General features: G+C 37.2%; 1 pseudogene; it reads left to right on the top strand.

Annotated features, from left to right (window-relative positions):
* Positions 1-208: 208 nt before the first annotated feature.
* Positions 209-905, top strand: LOC127545350 (V-type proton ATPase subunit E 1-like; annotated as a pseudogene).
* Positions 906-7,692: the final 6,787 nt, after the last annotated feature.

The raw sequence follows: 7,692 nt of genomic DNA, 5'->3' as shown, positions 1-7,692 counted from the left end.
TAAAATTAAAAAATTTCCTCCTTGAAAAAAATATAATATTGTATTTGAATGTTCGGTTTACACAGAAATTTTTGGTAACATGAATCTTATTTGAAGCAAGATACACCTCTGTTATTGTATGTATTCCTAGTAAAGTATTCTTTATATAATGATGGTCATATGTAAGATAAATTATAGCTAGATGAACTGGAAGTAGAAAGTATGATTAAGAATTAGGTTTCATTGAATAGGAAGCAAAGAAGGTCAAAGAAATAGACTCACAGGAAACAATGAGAAAGATTTCTTTTGCAAACAGATTGAAGATAATGGAACATTATGAGAAGAAGGAGAAATAAATCAAACAGTAGAAGAAAAATTGGATTTCTAACTTGATGAATCAGGCAAGATTGAAAGTCCTTAGAAGCAGAGGTGACTTTATTTGTGACATTAAATTAAGCAAGGCAGAGACTTTCCAAGATAGTGAAAAATACAACCAGATATCAGGTAATTTTGGATGCTGTACTTCTTTAGGGTTTATACCAATTGCTTGAGCAATGAATAGTTGTCCATTGCAAGAAAGAATATTTCTCTCTAGTCAGGACTGCAGTACAAAAAACAATCTATTTGTGCAATATTGTGACCAAAAAAGATATTGTTCAAGTTGATCAGGAGACAAACCTGGCATAGGAAACAGTTGGTGGTGAGGTGTTGAGATCTATATTGCAGATCACAAAATAAGTTTCTAATACTTTCAAAGTAAAGTGAATCTTATAGCTTAACAAATGGTGCCAGAAGTTTATAGATTTCTGTTTGGGACTAATGCCAACAGGAAACTTTTGGATTACTCCTCTGATGTGGTAGGATTCATTCCATCTGCTGTATTGATTAATTTTACAAGTTTCTTAAAATTAAAGAAACAACTATAAGCATTCCCCCTTTTCTTTTTTTTCTTTTGATGCTCTGACACTGTCTTGTGTTTTCCAGTGTGTACAATGCCATGAGTCTAAGTGGTAACTTTGGGAGAGGATTTCTGGAATTAAATTGTCAAGAAGTAACCCAGTTATTCCAGAAGTGACTAACTTGTAGTTTACATTCTAGGGATAATGGGAATACATATCATTTTTACTGAGAATCCTTTAAAGATCTGCTTTAGATTGAAGGATGCTGCATGAAGTATGAGGCCTTTTTGTATTTGATTTCTATAGGTTATTTTAATATGCATAAGGAGCATGCATTTTCTCTAGCATTAATAGTATTACAGTGGTACCTAGCCACTGGTCTGCTTTGAAACTTATAGAATTTGTATTCAACCTATTTTGAAAAGAAAAAAAAATGCTTCAGCATTTTGCTTACCACTCCTCACACTTGGTTGTTATCTTGTTTGCGCAGTGGGGATATGCTCAGTTCCTGTAGACACTGCTTTTGTTTCTGTGTGGGCAGCTTGTTCCCAGTGAAGACAGTGGTTGGAATCCACAATGTTGAACTTGTTCCTGTTGGTGAGCAGATTGCAGCGCAGTTTTCTCAGGATTAAGTGATTGCAGTGTCTATATTGCAAAACAGTAGTACTCAAAAGGGTATGGAGTAGCCTATGTGCTTGACAGTAGGAGAAACAGCAGGAGCCCAGGCTGAGTCAGTGGCAGCATGGCAGAAAATCTAGAACTCCTGTCAGTCTTCACCCAAGCAGCAGCCATAGTCCTGGAAAATGGAGGGTGTGAGACTGTAGAGTACAGGCTAGCTCTCTGGAGGGCTTCAGGATCAGCCAGAGTCAGGATAAATCAAAGTCCTTGATCTTTAGGGGGAGAAGTGAAAGAAACAGCCAAGCAGAATCCTGGAGTCTGGAGTCGCCAACTTCTCTCCTCATCCTGCCACCAGGTGACTCTGCCTATTTCCCTCCCCCTCCAATCCTTGCTTCTGATTATCTTAACACCAAACATTCAGCAAGCACCAACAGTGAGAAGAGCCATTTATCCAAGCATATGCTAATAGAGACATAATAGGTACCACTGTAATACTATTAATGCTAGAGAAAATGCATTCAATAGAGATTGAATAGTTATTTGCCTTAAGTGCTCAGTTGTCTGATTGAAGCATACCTTTTTGGAGTTTCAGCCCTCTACATGAGACCATAAGTTCTCCCTCTAATAAGGAAGCTAGAAAAGCTGTGGGGTGGGGAGAAAGTATAAAGGTAGTAGTTTCTCTTAGAAAGTAAGTTGGATAAAGAAGGGAGAAACCAGGATGGACTAGACTGGGCTGACTTGTTTCTGCCCAGCTAAAAAGCCCACTTGATCCATTGGGGAATTGGGTGAATAGGGATAATTAATCTGTGTATTGAAGATGTACTTCTTATGGGAAAAATTCATGCTGTATTCATGGATTTTGCTACTTGTGGTGTTCTAGAAACCAATTAATGACAAGTACTGAAATACCACTATACTTCTGTTTACTATTTGAGCTTGGAGTCTTTCCACAGTTATATCTTTGATTAAAAAATTCAAGCCTTTAAAAGGCTTAAAACCTTTTTTTAAACTTTAAACTTCAAGATTCGCAATTAACTTTGAACCAAATTTCATAAAACTCATAATATAGTTTACAAATTACCCAATACTTTTATAAAGCAACATACCATTTAAGTAGGGAGATACAAACACAACCTCCCCTAAGGTAAGCTACTGGCATTTTGTTTAATAATCTATATTTTAATTTGAAGTCCAACCAATAATAAAGCAAAAAAAAGTTTTTCTCTTCAGTTGTAAAGGGCAAAATATTCTTTTAAAAAATTATAACTTTTTATTGACAGAACCCATGCCTGGGTAATTTTTTACATTATCCCTTGCACTCACTTCTGTTCCAACTTTTCACCTTCCTCCCTCCACCCCCTCCCCCAGATGGCAAGCAGTCTTATACATGTTAAATATGACACAGTATTTCCTAGATACAATATATGTGTGCAGAACTAAATAGTTCTCTTGTTGCACAGGAAGAATTGGATTCAGAAAGTAAAAATAACCCAGGAAGAAAAACAAAAATGCAAACAGTTTACATTCATTTCCCAGTGTTCTTTCTTTGTATGTAGCTGCTTCTGTCCATCCTTGATCAATTGAAACTGAGTTAGATCTTCTCTTTGTCGAAGAAATCCACTTCTATCAGAATACATCCTCATACAGTATCGTTGTTGAAGTATATAATGATCTTCTTGTGAGGGATGTAGAAGACCCTTACCCAAAATGACTACTCAGAGATCACTCAGTAGAAGGCAGAAAAATTGTTTATTGAAAACTGTTATGAGTTCAAATGTTGGGCTCTTATTCTTTATTTTTTTTTCTTGTAAAATATTAAAAGTTCTCTCTGAGTCCTTCCCTGGAATCAGGATTTTGTCGGTCCCTGTTCGGGTGCCAAAATGTGGTGAGCTTCTTCTTCTCAAAACACCGCCAGGTGATAAAAGTTCAGATCTTTTATTATCTCCAACATATCCCTGTTAACTTAGAGGCCTATCTCTCTCTGCTTGGTTCCAAGAGCTCTTGCCGCTTTGTCCTTTGCTTCTGCCTCTGCTTTCTTCAGCCTCCAGCCAGCTCCACTCTTCATGTCATTCCAGTGAAATCTCGACTTGTAGCTTCTTCACTCTGAAGAACTTCTTTGACTGGCCCATTGAAGCTCTATTTATGCTCTTTCAAGAGAGGGATTGTGGGTTTTCTCCCATAGTGCTCTCTGGCCCAAAGAAGTTCAAGGGAGGTGTGAACTCATTGAACTCCAATGAGTAAAGGTGTGAACACAAGCCTTGTATTAATTAGTTCTACTTAGTACCTTGTTTCAGGTTCTGCCCAAAACATCTTCTTGTAAGATTAGATCAACTCTAATTAGTTAGCAGTTAGTAAGGATTCCAACAGAAAACCTCTGGAGGATGAGCCGTTCCATCATGAGATAAGAAAGAGAAAGCTCACGGTAGGAGGGCTAAAGAAGTAATAAAAATACATCACAAGTGAAAAAGCATTAAGAAGGGGAAGGGGAGGCATCTAATTAGTTGTTGCTATTTGGGGAGATTGGAATGGAAGGTTTCTGTTTCCTTGAAATCTTCTGATTTCCTGATAACCTGAACTTCAGGTTAAGTAAATATATTTCTAGCTGGCCAAAGCTCAAGTAAATATGAGCCAGCACATATTTTACAGGTCATAGGGGAAACACAGAAATAATAAAACACAGAAAAAGAATTCATACATTCCTGTAAGTTCTTCACCTTATCTCTATTCCCCACATCCTGGTTCTGCTCATTTCACTTAGCATCAGTTCATGTAAGTCTCTCCAAGCCTCTCTGTATTCATTCTGCTGGTCATTTCTTACAGAACAATAATATTCCATACCATCCATATACCACAATTTACCCAATCATTCTCCAATTGATGGGCATCCATTCATTTTCCAGTATTTAGCCACTACAAACAGGGCTGCCACAAACATTTTGAAGGCCAAAATATTCAAACAATTCTTAAGATTTTATTCCTTAATAAATCTAACTTATGCAAGGCAACAGTAAAATTATTTTCTCCAATTTCAAAATTATAGTACCTCTTTAAAATATAGTAAGTTCCCCAAACTCTTAATCAAATGTTGCAAACAACCTTCTTAGCCTTTTTAAACTTTCAGTTCTCTAATTCCATGAAAGCAAACTTACTAATAATGATTTTTCATTCTTCTTCTAGGACAGTTTTTAGAACATGCCTAGTTTTCCCACAGATCCAACAGGTCAGAGAGCCCCCGTGTTTTACCTCTTACTCTATTTTTATTCCTCCCTTCCCAATCTACTTAGATATTCCATTCAAACTTCTTTTCTTTGGTAAGCCAGGAAAGAGTTAAGCACCAATCCTTACTGTACCTTGAGATTTTTTTCTCTGGCAGGATTCCACAAGCCTGAGTTCTGACAAGGCCCCTTGCTTACAGGAGTGATAGCCACTCTTCTTCTATTTTCTGAAAACTTTCCAAACTTTCAATCTATGTTTTTTATTTTCTCCTTCTCTCCCCCCTCCTGCAAAGCCTCTACAGTCAGCCAGAGGCAGAAGGAGAAAAAGAAAAAAGAAAAGCTTTTTCAAACTTCTTTTCTTGCTCCATCCTAATCTTGAGAAGCCCAAAACTAGTTCCCAAATTACCTTACTATGATCTAAGACCAATACATTCTGAGCCATTCTGAAACAATTACTACTCAGAACGAATTCCAACAATTCAACCTGATATTTTTCTAAGCCTATAACACATAGGCTGAATTCTTATCTGTTATGAGCTTGCTAACTTTTAACACAGAATAAAATGCAAAGCAGATATATACACATAGACACACACAGAACTCTATTTTCACCTTTCGCATACAGATTTAAGTCTGATATATCCAAATGGTCCTGGGGACATCCTTCTAGTTTTCCTTCCCTTTTATATCTGGGAAGTTCATCCCAGTCTTGAATTCTTTAGCTAATGTCCTGATACAAATTCTTGGACTGTTCCATCCCATTTTTACCACCTTGGACCCAGTCCAGGTGTTAGCAGACGCCCTTCATTACCCTCCTGCCCCACAGCCACCCGAGAACCTCCTTAGGAAAGTCCTTTATCATTGGGGTCGATAGCAGTCCACACCAAAAACAAATTTAGGAGGACTAATCCTTCAGAGTCTCCCTCGACCCAGTCAATAGACCCCCCAGACTCCCCAGAGCAGTTATCTCGAGTTTACAGGTGTGTGTATCTTTTAGACTGCAATGCTGACCATCAGGACTCTACTTCCTTCAATCTTCAATTCTGCTTTCCACTGAGTATCTTTGCCTTGGGTCCTTAGTTGTATGATTTTTTTTTTCTACCTCACCCACTACTTTATTTTCTATCATGCCTCTCCCCTTCTTTTAGTATCTTCTATCAACTTTTCTCCATTCTCTTACCTTTTCTCCTATTTTTTTCTGCCCTTGCTTCTATCCTGTCTTTTCTTTTCCTTTTCCTCTTTCTCCTCTTACATCTTTATAGAATTAAATAAATGTTTATACCCAACTTAATGATTAAATTATTCTCACTTAAGAGCCAAAACTCATGAGATCAAGCTTCAGACAATCCCAACCCCCCTCCCTTCTTCCTTTGATTGTAATAGGTCTTTTGTGCCTCTTCATGTAATCATGTAATTTGTCCTATTATACCTCCACTTTCCTTATCTTCCAGTACAGATCATTTCCCACTTCTTACTGCCTTTTTCTTTGATATCATCACATCAGAATTCATTCACAATCACACCCTCTATCCGTGTGAGACACCTCTGTCAGAAACAGTTTTCAAGAGTTATAGATATTGTTTTCCCATCTAGGGATGTAAACAATTTAACTCTAAGTATATTTTTTCCACTGTTTATCTTTTTATGGTTTTCTTGAGTCTTATGTTGGTAGATTAAATTTTTCAGTAGAAATGATTGAAAGTCTCTTACTTTCTTGAGGCTCCATGTGCTCCCCTGACATATGGATACTCAGTCTTGTTGGGTAGTTAATTCTTTGTTATAACCCCAGGACTCTTGCCTTTTGGAATGTAGTGTTCCAGGTCCTGCAGTTCATAATTGCAGAAGCTGCCAGATCCTGGGAAATTCTGATAAAATAGAGTATTTGTATTGCTTTTGTCTGGCAGCTTACAGTATTTTTTCCTTGAGATTATAGTTTTGGAGTTTGCAACAATGTTCTTTGGGTTTTTCCTTGTGGAATCTCATTCTATAGATGATCGATGGATTTTTTCAAAGAGTATTTCTCTCTCAGTTTCTAAAATATTGGGCCAATTTTCCATAATGACTTCTTGTAGAAAGCTATCTAAGATCTTTTTTTTTTTTTCTCCTTTTTGGTCATGGGCTTCAGGTAGGCCAATAATTTTTAAATTTTCTCCTCTGGATTTTCCAGGTCAGCTGTTTTGCCAGTGAGGTAGTTTACATTTTCTTCCATTCCCCCCCCCCCCCCCCCATTCTTTTTAGTTTGGTTGACTGAGTCTTGCTGTCTCACAGAGTCATTAGCTTCCATTTGCTCTGATCTATTTTTTAATGAGTGATTTTCTGCAGTTATCTTTTCTACCTCTTTTTCCATTTGATTTATTTTATTGTTTAAGGAGTTGTTTTCTTCAGACAATTTTTTTTCCCTTCCTTTTCCAAAAAAGAGAAAATGCCTCTCTCATGCATTCCTCTCATTTCTTTTCTCATCTTTTTTTCTACCTCTCTTATTTACTTTTTTTGAGTCTTTTATGGTTATTTCCAAGAAGCCTTTTTGGACTTGAGAACAATTTATCTCACTCTTTGAGATTTCTTCTGTGGACATTCTATACTTCTCTGAGTTTTGTGTTTTGGTCTGCTCTGTCACCATAGTAGCTTTCTATGATCATTATTCATTCTGGTTTTTGCTCGTTCTCTTTCCTTTTCTTTTTATTTCCTTTTTAAATTTTTAAAAAAAAATTTTTTTTTACTTTTAAGGTCTTTGAAGCTCTGCTCCTGAGATAAAGATAAAGGTAGGGCTATCCCAGTGAACCTTCCTGAACCTTGGCTCTCATAGGGGCCTCTTTTGTTTGTAGGGGGTAGCATTGCTTACTGTGTTCAGGAAACAACCTGGTTTCCCAGAGTTTGCCTTCTTAGCTGGGGTTGGAAGGTGTCCCACTAATTTGCTCCTCTACTGAACCAGGACTGAAGGTCTTAGTTACTGATTTGCTGTACCCTCTAACTGACTTTCC

The sequence above is a fragment of the Antechinus flavipes genome, chromosome 1 (assembly GCF_016432865.1).
Source record: "Antechinus flavipes isolate AdamAnt ecotype Samford, QLD, Australia chromosome 1, AdamAnt_v2, whole genome shotgun sequence".
Classification (NCBI taxonomy): domain Eukaryota; kingdom Metazoa; phylum Chordata; class Mammalia; order Dasyuromorphia; family Dasyuridae; genus Antechinus; species Antechinus flavipes.
This window is presented reverse-complemented; position numbering and strand designations above follow the sequence as displayed.